Source organism: Lathamus discolor, chromosome Z (assembly GCF_037157495.1).
Source record: "Lathamus discolor isolate bLatDis1 chromosome Z, bLatDis1.hap1, whole genome shotgun sequence".
In the NCBI taxonomy this organism is placed as follows: domain Eukaryota; kingdom Metazoa; phylum Chordata; class Aves; order Psittaciformes; family Psittacidae; genus Lathamus; species Lathamus discolor.
Window position 1 is genome coordinate 37,685,725 of NC_088909.1, and position 13,077 is coordinate 37,698,801.

The window sequence follows — 13,077 nt, forward strand, 5'->3', positions numbered from 1 at the left end:
AACCTTAAATAATCTTACACTGCACCAATATTTCTACTGTCAGGTAATACAGCACTTCTTAAATGTGAATAAACCATGTGAAAAATGGGAAACCCAAACTTTTACTAACATTTGTGAGAAAAGAGAATTAATACTTAACACTTTCAGACCATTTGGCAGTACCAGGGACACATCTGATTCTGTACACCTACAATATTACAGGCTTTTATGAAAGGAGTTTCTCAGGACTGATGCCTTAAATCTTTTGTAACAAGAATTAAGAAAGAGTAGTTGGGGCAGGGCTGGTGCCCTTCTAAGTGTCTGATGTTTGATCAGATCTATTATTCAAATATTTGGAAACAAATAGTCAGCCAAACATCCTTAATCCCAACAACTATTTCATTAGAAAGACTATTCAAGCTGACAGCTTTAACTTAAATTAGAGTTTACTACAGGATGCTGCTCAATCTTAATAAGATGATGTTAATTCCCTTCAAGGAAGACAGAAGTATACAATAAAATACAGTGTAATTCACATACTATTGAAACATAGATGACTGTAGTAGTTGCAAACATCTAAGATAATCTGTCTTTCTGTCTGCTTATTTCCCTTCATGTTCTACTGTAATGATATCCTATAACTAAAAGGTTGCTTGCTTTATAAAAACGGAACAAAAAAAAGAAATTTTTAATCCTGTTGTCCTGTATTTTTGACTGCAGAAAAGAAAAGCTATCAAAAATTAAGACTTACATGTAATTCTTTAAGAATGATATCATGATATCAGCTGCATGGGCTGACTACTGGATGGTGTTACCTTGACATATTTTATGCTTGTTTTAGACAATTCTGTTTTCCTTGTTTATATATTGAACAAATATTATTTCTTCTATTTTTGTCTCTTACAGATTTTATAATCACAACTAGACCAGAAAACATTGCAGTTATCATAGTCTAATTTTTGTAATTACATAATCACTATACAAACAGGTTTACAAAGAGTAGAAGTTACTTCTCAGGTTTAACGACTAGAGTAGGTACTGAATAAATTAATTTTCTGATAAGCACCATTCTTATTCAACTAGATCTTTGAGCAATTCAGATAAACAAGTAACATTTTAAAGTGAACAAACAGAAAACCCTGTCATTCACGGAAAGAGATAAACCTCAGTCTTCTCCTGGAAACCTCATTGTAACAGTCGATGACATGTAGCACATAATGTTACAAATGTAGGTGAGCTGGATAACTGAAACGCTCTGTGCAACGCCTTAAGGACTTTAGAGAGGTAGACTTACATCCATGATCACCACATGGAAGCTACTGGACACGAAGTCAACTAATGTTGGCTGTACCTGATTCCCTGAGTGTGGTGAACTTTTCCCTGACTTTAGTGGTAATGCAACTGAGCTATAAAACTTGACAGGCTACTAATGAAAAGCATGGCAGAACTACATAACTTTAATGCTATTTTATCTACCTGTCTTTGAGGTTGTTCCTGTAAGCCAACAGGAAGAAACACTACATTATCCCTTTTTTATGGAACTGCTATTTGCCCCTTTTTACTTGCTGGTTTCTTCTGAAGGAAAAGTGTTCTGAAAGTGTATGATTTGTGATCACTGTTAGATAATCTGTCGCCATAATTTAAGTGAAAGGTATGTATACACACGGATGTGCCCTATTTTAATTGAGAATACAACACTGTTACCTTTGAAAAGCAAATGTTATCATTATGATCCATGTTATGAAGTAATTTGTCACCCTCATTAGTTGTGAAGGGGAGATAAAGAGCATAAAAGCTATGCTTGTACACACAAACAAGGCAGTGTCTATTTGTTGGCTGCACCTGATGTAGGACGAGCAGTTTACTGGTACACACTCAACCCTTGTACGCCTGGTGGCCTAGTTCCCTGGGGATGACCACGGGCACGTTTGATTTACTAGGTGTAAGTTAGTTCAGGCCTAATCAAAGGATCTTGAACTACTGAAAGTGAAATGGTTTACTATGGGATAAGGACATATTTTCTCACTATATGTGAAGACAGAAAATGGACATATAAAGCCAGAGACAAGCTTCGCATTCCTGCCCCACCTTATAACATTTATTGTGACATGGTTGCTGTACCACAGCCAGGAACAGTGATGTATACATTTTGGGTGGATTTGTTAGGTAGATTGTGTCTCCAAATTCATTGGCTAATTCATCACTGAAATTATTTTCTGGCCCATTCGTGGGATTTATGGAAAAAGTGACACTTAAGCTGAGTAGTACCATTTCTTTTTGCCAGAGATCGTAATCCTAAGAAAAAACAAAGAAGTTGCAAACATTTTAGGTACTAATATTTTGTTGTCACACGTTGCTTTTCTAAGCAAGCCTTTTAGAGCTAGAGCCATCATATTTCCATTTGTTAAAGGGTGATCATGCCAGCAATCTACAGAATGCATAGAGAATTCAAATGGCATCATTTTGCTCTGAAATACAGGTGGTAAGCATCTACCTAGCATGCTGTCTAATGGTTTGGTTTTTTTAAGTTTTGGATCCTAAAACCCAACATGCTTTGGAGTGGATATGTTCCACAGTTGCTTAAGAAATATGTTGATAGCAAATTCTTTTCTTAGGATTTATAAGGAAGCTACCTATTGATTTTGCTATGGTAGCCTGTGCCTTAAGTTGGAAAAAAACTATTGCTTATGGAAAGCCAGACTAGGAAAGAGTTGGCAGAATGGGTTTTCCTGACCCCAGTTTTCTTTGTCTCAGTGGTTGCTTTGCTAGTATTCTTTTTGGAATGGGAGAAAATCACCTGAGAAAGAAATGTTGTTCTAAGCTTTACTTTAGCCTCTTCTCATCTCTTTGCATCATCAAGACTTCTTTTGCACTGTAGAGGCTGCCACTTAGCATGGCCATTTTCTCCCTAGCTATTTTAAGAGACAAGTATAACTTAGAAACTTCCTTCCCCTTATTTGGCTTTTGAGTAGTTACAGAGCATATACAAAGATCCAAAAGTATTGTCTTATGCTTTTATGTCTGGTGTATTAAAAAGAAACTTATCAATAATTTTGTCTGATGTAGTATAATTTTTTTGTCCTTTGCCATAGATCACTGTTTTACAGTATGTCCCTTCACATCTCAGCTGTTCATCAACCAATGTAGGCCCACCATTCAAACCCTTGATTTGAAATAAGAAGGAACTCTATGAAACCTATTTGTTTATGAAGGGGGGGGGGGGGGGGGGAAGAAGGAAGAAATCAGCTAGTGACTTAAGAAATCTGTTTGCAATACACTGAAAGGAATATTCAGAACTTCATGTACATGTTTCAACTTATAGTTTAAAATGACTGAACTGTTGTGTTTCTTTACTTTTTCCTCTGCTTTTTCTAAACTCTTAAATGCTATGAAGTAAATATATTTAGAGCTATCGCAGCACTTGTTTTTGAAAATTCAATTTTCTCTTAATGTTTAAAGATTACTTTGTGGTTGTTTCTTTTAATTGAAACAATACATTTTAATGTTACAAAGCTGTTACTAGTTTATTAAAAAAGGTAATTTTAGCCTATAACAAGGAGCAGCTACTTGTGCACTATGATTCTTCCTGGAATATGGAAAAAGAAATACCCAATAGCAAGAGAAAACAGGAGCTGGAAGTGACATTTTATTATTTTATTTATTTTATTATATTTTATTACGTTTACAGATTGCTTGAGTCTGTTTGGAAATGTATCACAATAGCTGTTAGGGTTTTACAGTCCCTGTTTTCATGATTATAAGATGATTACATTTAGCTTAAACCAATTTAAGTTGGGTGATCATCTCTAACCTCTGACCTTTAGGTTAATTAGAAGTTCCTCCATGTAATTGCTATATCTTAAGATGACACTGTGCTATGTTATCTTTATTGCTGTAAAATGACATTTAGAGTTTGTTTTACATGAGCAAGTCGAATAATATTATTTCTGCAGTGAGCAATAATTATCTGCCTCCTAGATGCAAATACATGCTGTGGATAAATTGTGTTCATCTGGTACCCTTTGTTTGTAAGACAAGTTAATTAAAAGAAGAATGTTGAAAAATGTTGCCCACTGAGTGCTGACAAAGTAATATTATTACTTTACAAGAAAACATTTTAAACAAAAAAATGGTTTTACTCTGAAGATATGGACGAAAATAAAGTAAACATCATGCTTTTGCATGTGACTATAACAAAAAATGCAGCCATGAATGAAAAATATCAATTTATTCGATTGGAATAAGAAATGCTTACACCACTGTGTACTCAGTTGGTACTTATAAGGGTTAATACAAGCATGAAGTATTGACCCTGACAAATACATTTTTCAACTTACAATTTTCAGTATGTGATAGTGAATTACACATTAGGTATTATGTATGTGTTCTTTCTCTCATGCTTTAATTAATTCAGCAATGAAAAAGATACTGCAGTCACTCCATGAATATTTTATCATTCAGGAAAGTTTTTATTCAATATTTATTTACCAGGACAACATTCACCATGCGAAATTACTTTAAATTTCAAAGACTGTTTACATATATAGCATAGGACTCACTGACCTTGATCTGCTGTGAATTGCCTATTCAATTCTACAAAGGTTTTAATGAAGGATGTTGCATGAGCAGACCTGAGTTTTTCCCTGTCTCATAGAAACTTTAAAGTGTATCAGTTGCTTGTTCTGCCATTAGGAAGAGAAGTTAGGTTTAGAATTTTGTTTGGGTAATTCCTTTTATGTCTTTCTACAAAGGAATAGTGCACAGTGCCAACAGTAATTGGTAACTGTATTCAGCTTTATTGTTTAGAAAAGTCATATAGAATAACCAGTCACCCACTTACATTGTTTTATCAGTCAACAGTCAAGAAGTGAATTTAAAAAAGTGTAAGGAGCAAGGCCTCTCGTTTAATTGGTGTAGTACTTTTTCCAAGTTTGTGAACAGACTGACAAGAACACATTCAAGGAAAATAGTGTCTTACATTTCCCACACGTTTTAATTGTGCAATCATTTAAAAGCATTACTTTTAAGATTTCTTTGCTTATTTTGCAATGATTTTTACAGTAACTGATTGTGGATGGATTTTTAGCAAAGAATGGCCATGTTCCCAAGTCAGCAAATGCCTAAGTGGAGATCAGCATGAACTGAGGATGAAGGAGGACGTGGGTAAGGAAGCAAAAGTAACAGTGCAAGCAAGATAAGAAGAAACTGGAATGTGCTAAGATACAAAATAGTGAACTGTTAGCAAGTTTTAAAGGTTAAGTTCTCATACCCTTATTTGATTAATTATTACTAGTTGCTGTATGCTGCAAGAATATGTATCAAAGTATAATATACTAAGCTATTGTATATGTATTCAATCATAATACAACAAGCTATTGAATATGTACCTTATTATACTACAGTGAGCTACTATAGATGTATCCAAATATAATACAGCGAGCTATTGTAAATATAACTATAGTTGCTGCATGTTACAAGAAAATGTATCCGATTATAATACAGCAAGCTATTGTAAGCAGATGCAGACAACAGTATAAAAAGGATAGATGCTTTGTAATAAACGGTTTTTGTCTGATCACATTGATCTCTGAGTCCATAAGTTTTTCTGCAGAAACTGATAAAAAATATATTTATTTTCATTGATGTCATTGAGTTTTCTTGGCATAATTTTACTTTTCAAATTAAGAAAATACAACATAATCTGTATAAGCAGCATTAGTTTTACAGGAGGTGGAATTCACAAAAATGATATAACAACTGATTAATCTGTAGTAATTCTAAATTTACTTAAAAAAATGAAGTCTAGTACTTTTATATCTAAGAATAATTTCTGATAGGAGGTAACTTTGAAATGAATGTATTTGCTGATGAAAAGTATTTTTATAAACTTTAACTGTGTTAATTTACTCTATAATATGTTAACCTCTGCATGGATTTCACCTACTAGGAGGAAAAAAGTTACAAATAGATTCTCATGGTAAAAATATCTATAACTACTAGAGGACAGATCGCAACTCTCATATACACATATTTTAGGAGGTTAAAGGTTTTATAAATGGTGTGTCAGAAAGATGCATCTAATAGGATTGAATATAGTGTGGATGGGAAGCAAACTAAAAGCTACAAATAGTTTACTTATATAGAGAAATAAATCTAGAGGGTCATTGTCAATGCAGTTTACAATAGTAGTTTAAGTGTTCAATATAATACTTTTATTTCTACAAAATGCTTTAGGGTTTTTTTTCTCCTCTGAAATTCTCAACATATATGCGTCAAAGATGGAAATATTTTCCTGAAGATATTTTCTACACCAACAATTTTTTCACGTTCTTTAGCTGTCATCTTACTAAACTGGGTATACTTAAAATAATAGTTTCAGTGCACTCTGTTTCAGCCTTAAGCGCAAAAAAAGAAAAAAAAAAGAAAAAAAAAAACAAAAATACAACCGAAACCCAAAAAAACCCTCTACAACAAAAGAAAACCCTGCCCATTTATTAGACTGGGCAGCTTCTTTCTATCGTATTCAACAGTAATATGCACCGCATCACCACATATTACTAAAGTTGCTGAGGCACTAGAGTATGCATTAAATCCTTGATGACCTAAGAGGTGCCCCATGGTGCATTTTCTAACTAAGGGCCTCAAAAATGGAAGTCATACAAGGCAGTTGCTGAGGTGAGTAGCTTGAGAGAGGACGCCTGCAACACCGGAGCAGAGAGGGGAGAGATCAGTGTCCAGGAGCCTCAACTCAGAGCGACAAGAGCCACTGAGGAGGGAGCCTCAAGTCCTCAACAGGACTTGCCCAGGACTCGGAAGCTCAGCTCCCGCGAGGGGCTGACTCACAGGGGGCGGAGCCAGGAGGAGTGGCACCAGCTGGGAGTGGCTAAAAAACCTTCCCAGGGAGCGCGGCGACCAGGAGCGCGGCGAACAGAGCCGGCAAACAGAGAGCGTCGAGGCAGAGCGTCGAGGCAGTTTGCGCGGCAGTTAAACAGAGAGCGTCGAGGCAGAGCGTCGAGGCAGTTTGCGCGGCAGTTAAACAGAGAGCGTCGAGGCAGAGCGTAGAGGCAGTTTGCGCGGCAGTTCGCGCGGGCAGGCGAGCGGGCAGGGAAGCGTTCCATCCGCCTCATTGAGAGGACTCGCCTGGAGTACAGGATGGGGAAGGAGTGCTGAGAGACGTAGACGGATTGATTGACCAGATAGATCATGGTTACAACACGATCGAAAGCTGTAGTGAGTACTGATGTGGGTATCCAGACTGAGCCTTCCCGCAGACATGCAGCTGTGCAGGTCTCTGGCTGCAGCGAATGCCTGAGCCTGGCACTTGTATTGGAGGGAGCCAGTGACACTGCTTGTGTTCGCTGTGAGCAAATAAATGACCTGCTCAGGCAGGTGGCTGAACTGAGGGAGGAGGTAGAAAGGTTGAGAGCCATTAGAGAGTGTGAAAGTGAAATAGATTGGTGGAACCACACCCTAAGGCAAAGGCAGAGGGAAGTGGTTCAACAAGCTATGGATCCCCTTCCCTCCTACCATCAGACAGAAGGAGAGAGCTTAATGGACAAGGATGGATGGAGGGAGGTTCCTCCTCAGAGAGGTAAGCGAAAACCCTCACAATCCCTTCCTCCCTCCCAATTGCCCTTGAATAACAGGTACGAGGTCTTGGAAATTCAGGGCCAGGTGAATGGAGATGGTGAGGCAAATCTATCTAGTGAGTCACCCAGGGCTAGTCACTCACCCCCATGCCTCAGAACTTCCCCAACCAAGAAGAAAAGAAGAGTAATTGTGGTGGATGACTCCCTTCTGAGGGGAACAGAAGGGCCCATTTGTCGACCGGATCCACCCCACAGGGAGGTCTGCTGCCTGCCTGGGGCTCGGATTAGAGATGTTAAAAAGAAACTCTCTGAACTGGTGCAGCCGTCTGACTACTATCCGCTGCTGGTTTTTCAGGTTGGCAGTGACGAAATTATTCCAAGGAACGTAAGGGCAATGAAGAGAGACTTCAGGGCCCTGGGACGGCTGGTTAAAGGGTCTGGAGCGCAAGTGGTGTTTGCCTCCATACCTGTTGCAAGCGAGGGTGAAGGGATATATAAGAAGACTCTGCAGGTTAATGTATGGCTACGTGACTGGTGCCAAAGGCAGGGGTTTGGGTTTTTCAGTCACGGGCTGCTGTATGGGACACCTAGTTTGCTGGTGACAGGCGGGATACACCAGTCCCAGAGAAGAAAAAGGGTTTTGGGGCAGGAGCTAGCAGGGCTTATTGACAGGGCTTTAAACTAGTTATGAAGGGGGGAGGGGATTTAACTGGGCCTGTTGGGGACAAGCCCAAGAGGAACATGCTAGGGATTGAAGGATGGCGGGCTAAGGAGGACGATCAATCTCTTGTTTCACTTGTGGGAAAGGATAGCTTTTTAGACCCTGTCCCGCGGGGGAAAAAGGGTACTAGGACTGGCTCCCTGAAATGCCTGTACACCAATGCACGCAGCATGGGGAATAAACAGGAGGAGTTAGAAGTCTGTGTGCGGGCTAAAGGTTATGATCTAGTGGCAATTACAGAGACATGGTGGGACAGTTCACATGACTGGAATGTGGTCATGGATGGCTATGTCCTTTTTAGGAAAGATAGGTCAGCAAAGCGAGGTGGTGGAGTTGCTCTTTACGTGAGAGAGCAACTAGAATGTATTGAGTTCTGTCCGGGGTCGGATGAGGAGCAAGTGGAATGTCTGTGGGTACGAATCAAGGGGCAGACTGGCACGGGTGATACAGTTGTGGGGGTCTATTACAGACCTCCTGATCAGGATGAAGGAGTTGATGAGGCTTTCTACAGGCAACTGGAAGTAGCCTCGCGACTACATGCCTTAGTCGTCGTGGGGGACTTTAACTACCCCGATATTTGCTGGAAGACTCACACAGCCAGTCATTCACAGTCTAGGAGGTTCCTCGAGTGCATTGATGATAATTTCTTAATGCAAATGGTGGACGTACCAACTAGGAGAGCAGCGCTGCTAGATTTAGTACTCGCCAACAAGGAGGGTTTGGTCGAAGTGGTGACGGTCAATGGCAGCCTTGGCTGCAGTGACCATGAGATGGTGGAGTTTAGGATCCTGTGTGGGAGGAATAGAATATCTAGCAAAGCCACAGTTCTGGATTTCCGAAGGGCCAACTTTGGCCTCTTCAGTCAACTGCTAAGGGAAGTCTCATGGGAAAGTGTACTAGGCGGTAAAGGGGCTCAAGATAGTTGGTTAGCATTCAAGGACCGCTTCTTCTAAGCTCAGGATCGGAGCGTCCCAATGAGTAGGAAATCAAGTAAGGGATCTAGGAGACCGGCGTGGTTAAACAAGGAGCTGCTGGGCAAACTCAAGTGGAAAAGGAGAATCTATGGATTATGGAAGGAGGGGCTGGCCGCTTGGGAGGAATATAGGACAGTTGTTAGAGGATGTAGGGAGGCAATTAGGACAGCTAAGGCCTCCTTGGAACTCAATCTTGCTAGTCGGGTTAAAGACAATAGAAAGGGCTTCTTCAAATACATAGCAAATAAAACTAAAACAAGAGGCAATATAGGCCCACTGCTGAACGAAGTGGGTACCCTGGAGACAGAGGATATAAAGAAGGCAGAGGTGCTGAATGCCTTCTTTGCCTCTGTCTTTACTCCTGCAGACTCTCCCCGAGGGCCCCGGATTTCTATAGCCCCAGAAGGAGTCAGGACAAAGGAGGAGTTTGCTTTGGTAGATGAGGATTGGGTTAGGGATCAGCTATGCAAACTGGACATCTGTAAATCGATGGGTCCGGATGGAATGCACCCACGGGTGCTGAGGGAGCTGGCGGAGGTCATTGCTAGGCCACTTTCCATCATCTTTGGTAAGTCGTGGGAAACGGGCGAGGTGCCTGAGGATTGGCGGATGGCAAAGGTCACACCAATCTATAAGAAGGGCAAGAAGGAGGACCCGGGTAATTATAGACCGGTCAGCCTTACCTCCATCCCAGGAAAGATGATGGAACAACTTATTCTTGACTCCATCACTAGGCATATCAAGGATGAGGGGGTCATTAAGAACAGCCAACATGGTTTTATGAGGGGGAAGTCATGTATGACCAACCTTATAGCCTTCTATGAGGAAGTGACTAGGTGGAGGGATGATGGTAGAGCGGTAGATGTAGTTTTTCTTGATTTCAGTAAGGCATTTGATACTGTCTCCCACAGCATCCTCATAGATAAGCTAAAGAAGTGTGGGCTTGACGATCAAGTAGTGAGGTGGATCGAGAACTGGTTGAAAGGAAGAAGGCAGAGAGTTGTGGTCAATGGCGCAGAATCTAGCTGGAGGTCTGTGACTAGTGGAGTTCCTCAGGGGTCGGTGCTGGGACCGGTGCTGTTTAATATTTTCATCAATGACCTGGATGAGGGAACTGAGTGCACCCTCAGCAAGTTTGCTGATGACACAAAACTGGGAGGAGTGGCTAACACACCAGAGGACTGTGCTGCCATTCAGCGAGACCTGGACAGGCTGGAGAGTTGGGCGGGGAGAAACTTGATGAAATTTAACAAGGGCAAGTGTAGAGTCTTGCATCTGGGGAAGAACAACCCCATGTACCAGTACAGGTTGGGGTTGACCTGCTGGAAAGTAGCGAAGGGGAAAGGGACCTGGGGGTCCTAGTGGATAGGAGGATGACCATGAGCCAGCAATGTGCTCTTGCGGCCAAGAAGGCAAATGGCATCTTAGGGTGCATTAGAAAGGGAGTGGTTAGTAAGTCAAGAGAGGTTCTCCTCCCCCTCTACTCAGCCTTGGTGAGGCCGCATCTGGAATATTGCGTCCAGTTCTGGGCCCCTCTGTTCAAGAAGGACAGGGAATTGCTAGAAGGAGTCCAGCGCAGAGCCACAAAGATGATTAAGGGAGTGGAACATCTCCCTTATGAGGAGAGGCTGAGGGAGCTGGGTCTCTTTAGCTTGGAGAAGAGGAGACTGAGGGGTGACCTCATCAATGTTTACAAATATGTAAAGGGTAGGTGTCAGGATGATGGAGCTAGGCTTTTTTCAGTGATATCCAGTGATAGGACAAGGGGCAATGGGTGTAAACTGGAGCATAGGAAGTTCCATGTTAACATCAGGAAGAACTTCTTTACTGTAAGAGTGACAGAGCACTGGAACAGGTTGCCCAGGGGGGTTGTGGAGTCTCCTACACTGGAGATATTCAAGGCCCGCCTGGACAAGTTCCTGTGTGATGTACTGTAGGTTACCCTGCTCTTGCAGGGGGGTTGGACTAGATGATCTTTTGAGGTCCCTTCCAACCCTTGGGATTCTGTGATTCTGTGACAGTTCTCCAATTAAAGTTATGGAGAAAATCTCTGATACCTTGTATGCTCGGTAAGTGCATAATTAGTAATCCTCAGAATAGTTTTGAAATGCCATCTCCTTTATATATGCATGCAAAGTATCCCATAAAATTATTTAATTGAAAGATTTTAATGCAATTGAAAATATACATAGAAAAAATTGTAAACATTAATTAAAAATATATTAACAGGTAGGACTTCTAAGTGTATTGATACATTTCAAAAAACAGAATTCTCATGAAAAGAATAGCAGCTATAATCTGTAGAAAAAAAAAAAAAAATCCAAGCCAAACCAAACCAAACCAAACTCCCGCCCCTCAAAACCCCCAAAAATAACCCACAAAAAAAAAAACCCAACAAACCAAACAAAACCACACAAAAAAAAACCAAACAAAAAATAACCCAGAAAAAAAACCACAACCCCCCCAAAATACCCAACAAACCACCAAAACCAAAACAGAGAAACAAAAGGAACAGAAAACTCCAATTACTATAACATAAAAATTCAAAATTGCACATCACTGGTGATAGGAAGAAATAGTTGTTCCATTGTTAGCCCAGATTCGTACAGAAAGTTAAAAGCAGTAAGTAAAGTATTGCCTTTTGGTAGATTCCAGCTGCCAGTGCTTGGTATACCAAGATTACTCTTACAGAAGAACAGAAAAACTGTAGTGATAATTTTTATGTACAGTAATAGATGATCTGAAAATCTAACAAATCTTGGTCACACTTTCTAAAGTTTACCTGTGTGCAAGGAAATATAAGCTATGAGGAGTTTCAATCACAGCTCAGTTACAATAGATACCAGGAAAAGCCAGGTATAGGCTTAAAAACAAATACATCAAGTTCAGATATAGTTTCAAGAAGTCAATTGATGACTATGACAAGCAATTACAAGTCCACATAGATACCCAAGATCACATAGATCAGACTCAGTGATAGATAATAAAGGCTTAGCTATTCACAGAACAGCTAATTTGCCAGATGTGTCTCAAAATAAGGTAATCTTTTGCTTGCATCTGAGAAGCAGATAAAATGTGGGGAGTGAAGGTGATAAGATTTGCACAAAAAAGAGTTTGGGAATGAGCTCTGAGGCCTTGGTGCTTTGACAAGCCCTAGGGCAATGAGTTGGAACCTTGAAGGACAAGAAAGGTAAACAAGCAAGCCTCTGGAAGATGGGCCAGGATGTAGTTGTGGCAGGAATCTCAGTTGGAGTCCAGAGAATGTGGGGATTGTGAGAAGGTCTGCAACATTGTGACTGGGCTATTTACCTGGAGAGTTTCACAGTGGCCAATGAGATTGAACATTGTATGTATGTGCAGGCTGGGAAAGTACCGAACAAGGGGATAAAAAGGGCTTGGTGACAATAAACGAGGATTTGAGTCTCTGCATCAACTTGAGTCCGCGTTGTGAAATGCCGCAATAAAACTGTTAAACCATTTGGGTAAGAATAGCATGATAGCAGAGAATTAATTTTGCCAAAAAATGTATTGCAATTTCAGTGACAGATGAGATTATATGATACATAAAGAATTTAGAAAAAGAAAAAAGCAGCAGTGTATATGTAGCTAATTATTGTCTTTCAAAACAGCTAGAAATTCAAGAGAAGTGGGAGACAGGCAGTTAGTGCAAATAGCACTAAGCCACTGTCCCTGCAATACAATACTTATGTACAAGCCGTAAACTTAGAGCATGGAGAAGAAAACCTCAATCAACCAACCAACCAAAAAAACCACAAAACAACCAAAACGCCCTCCAACAAATAAACCCTGCATG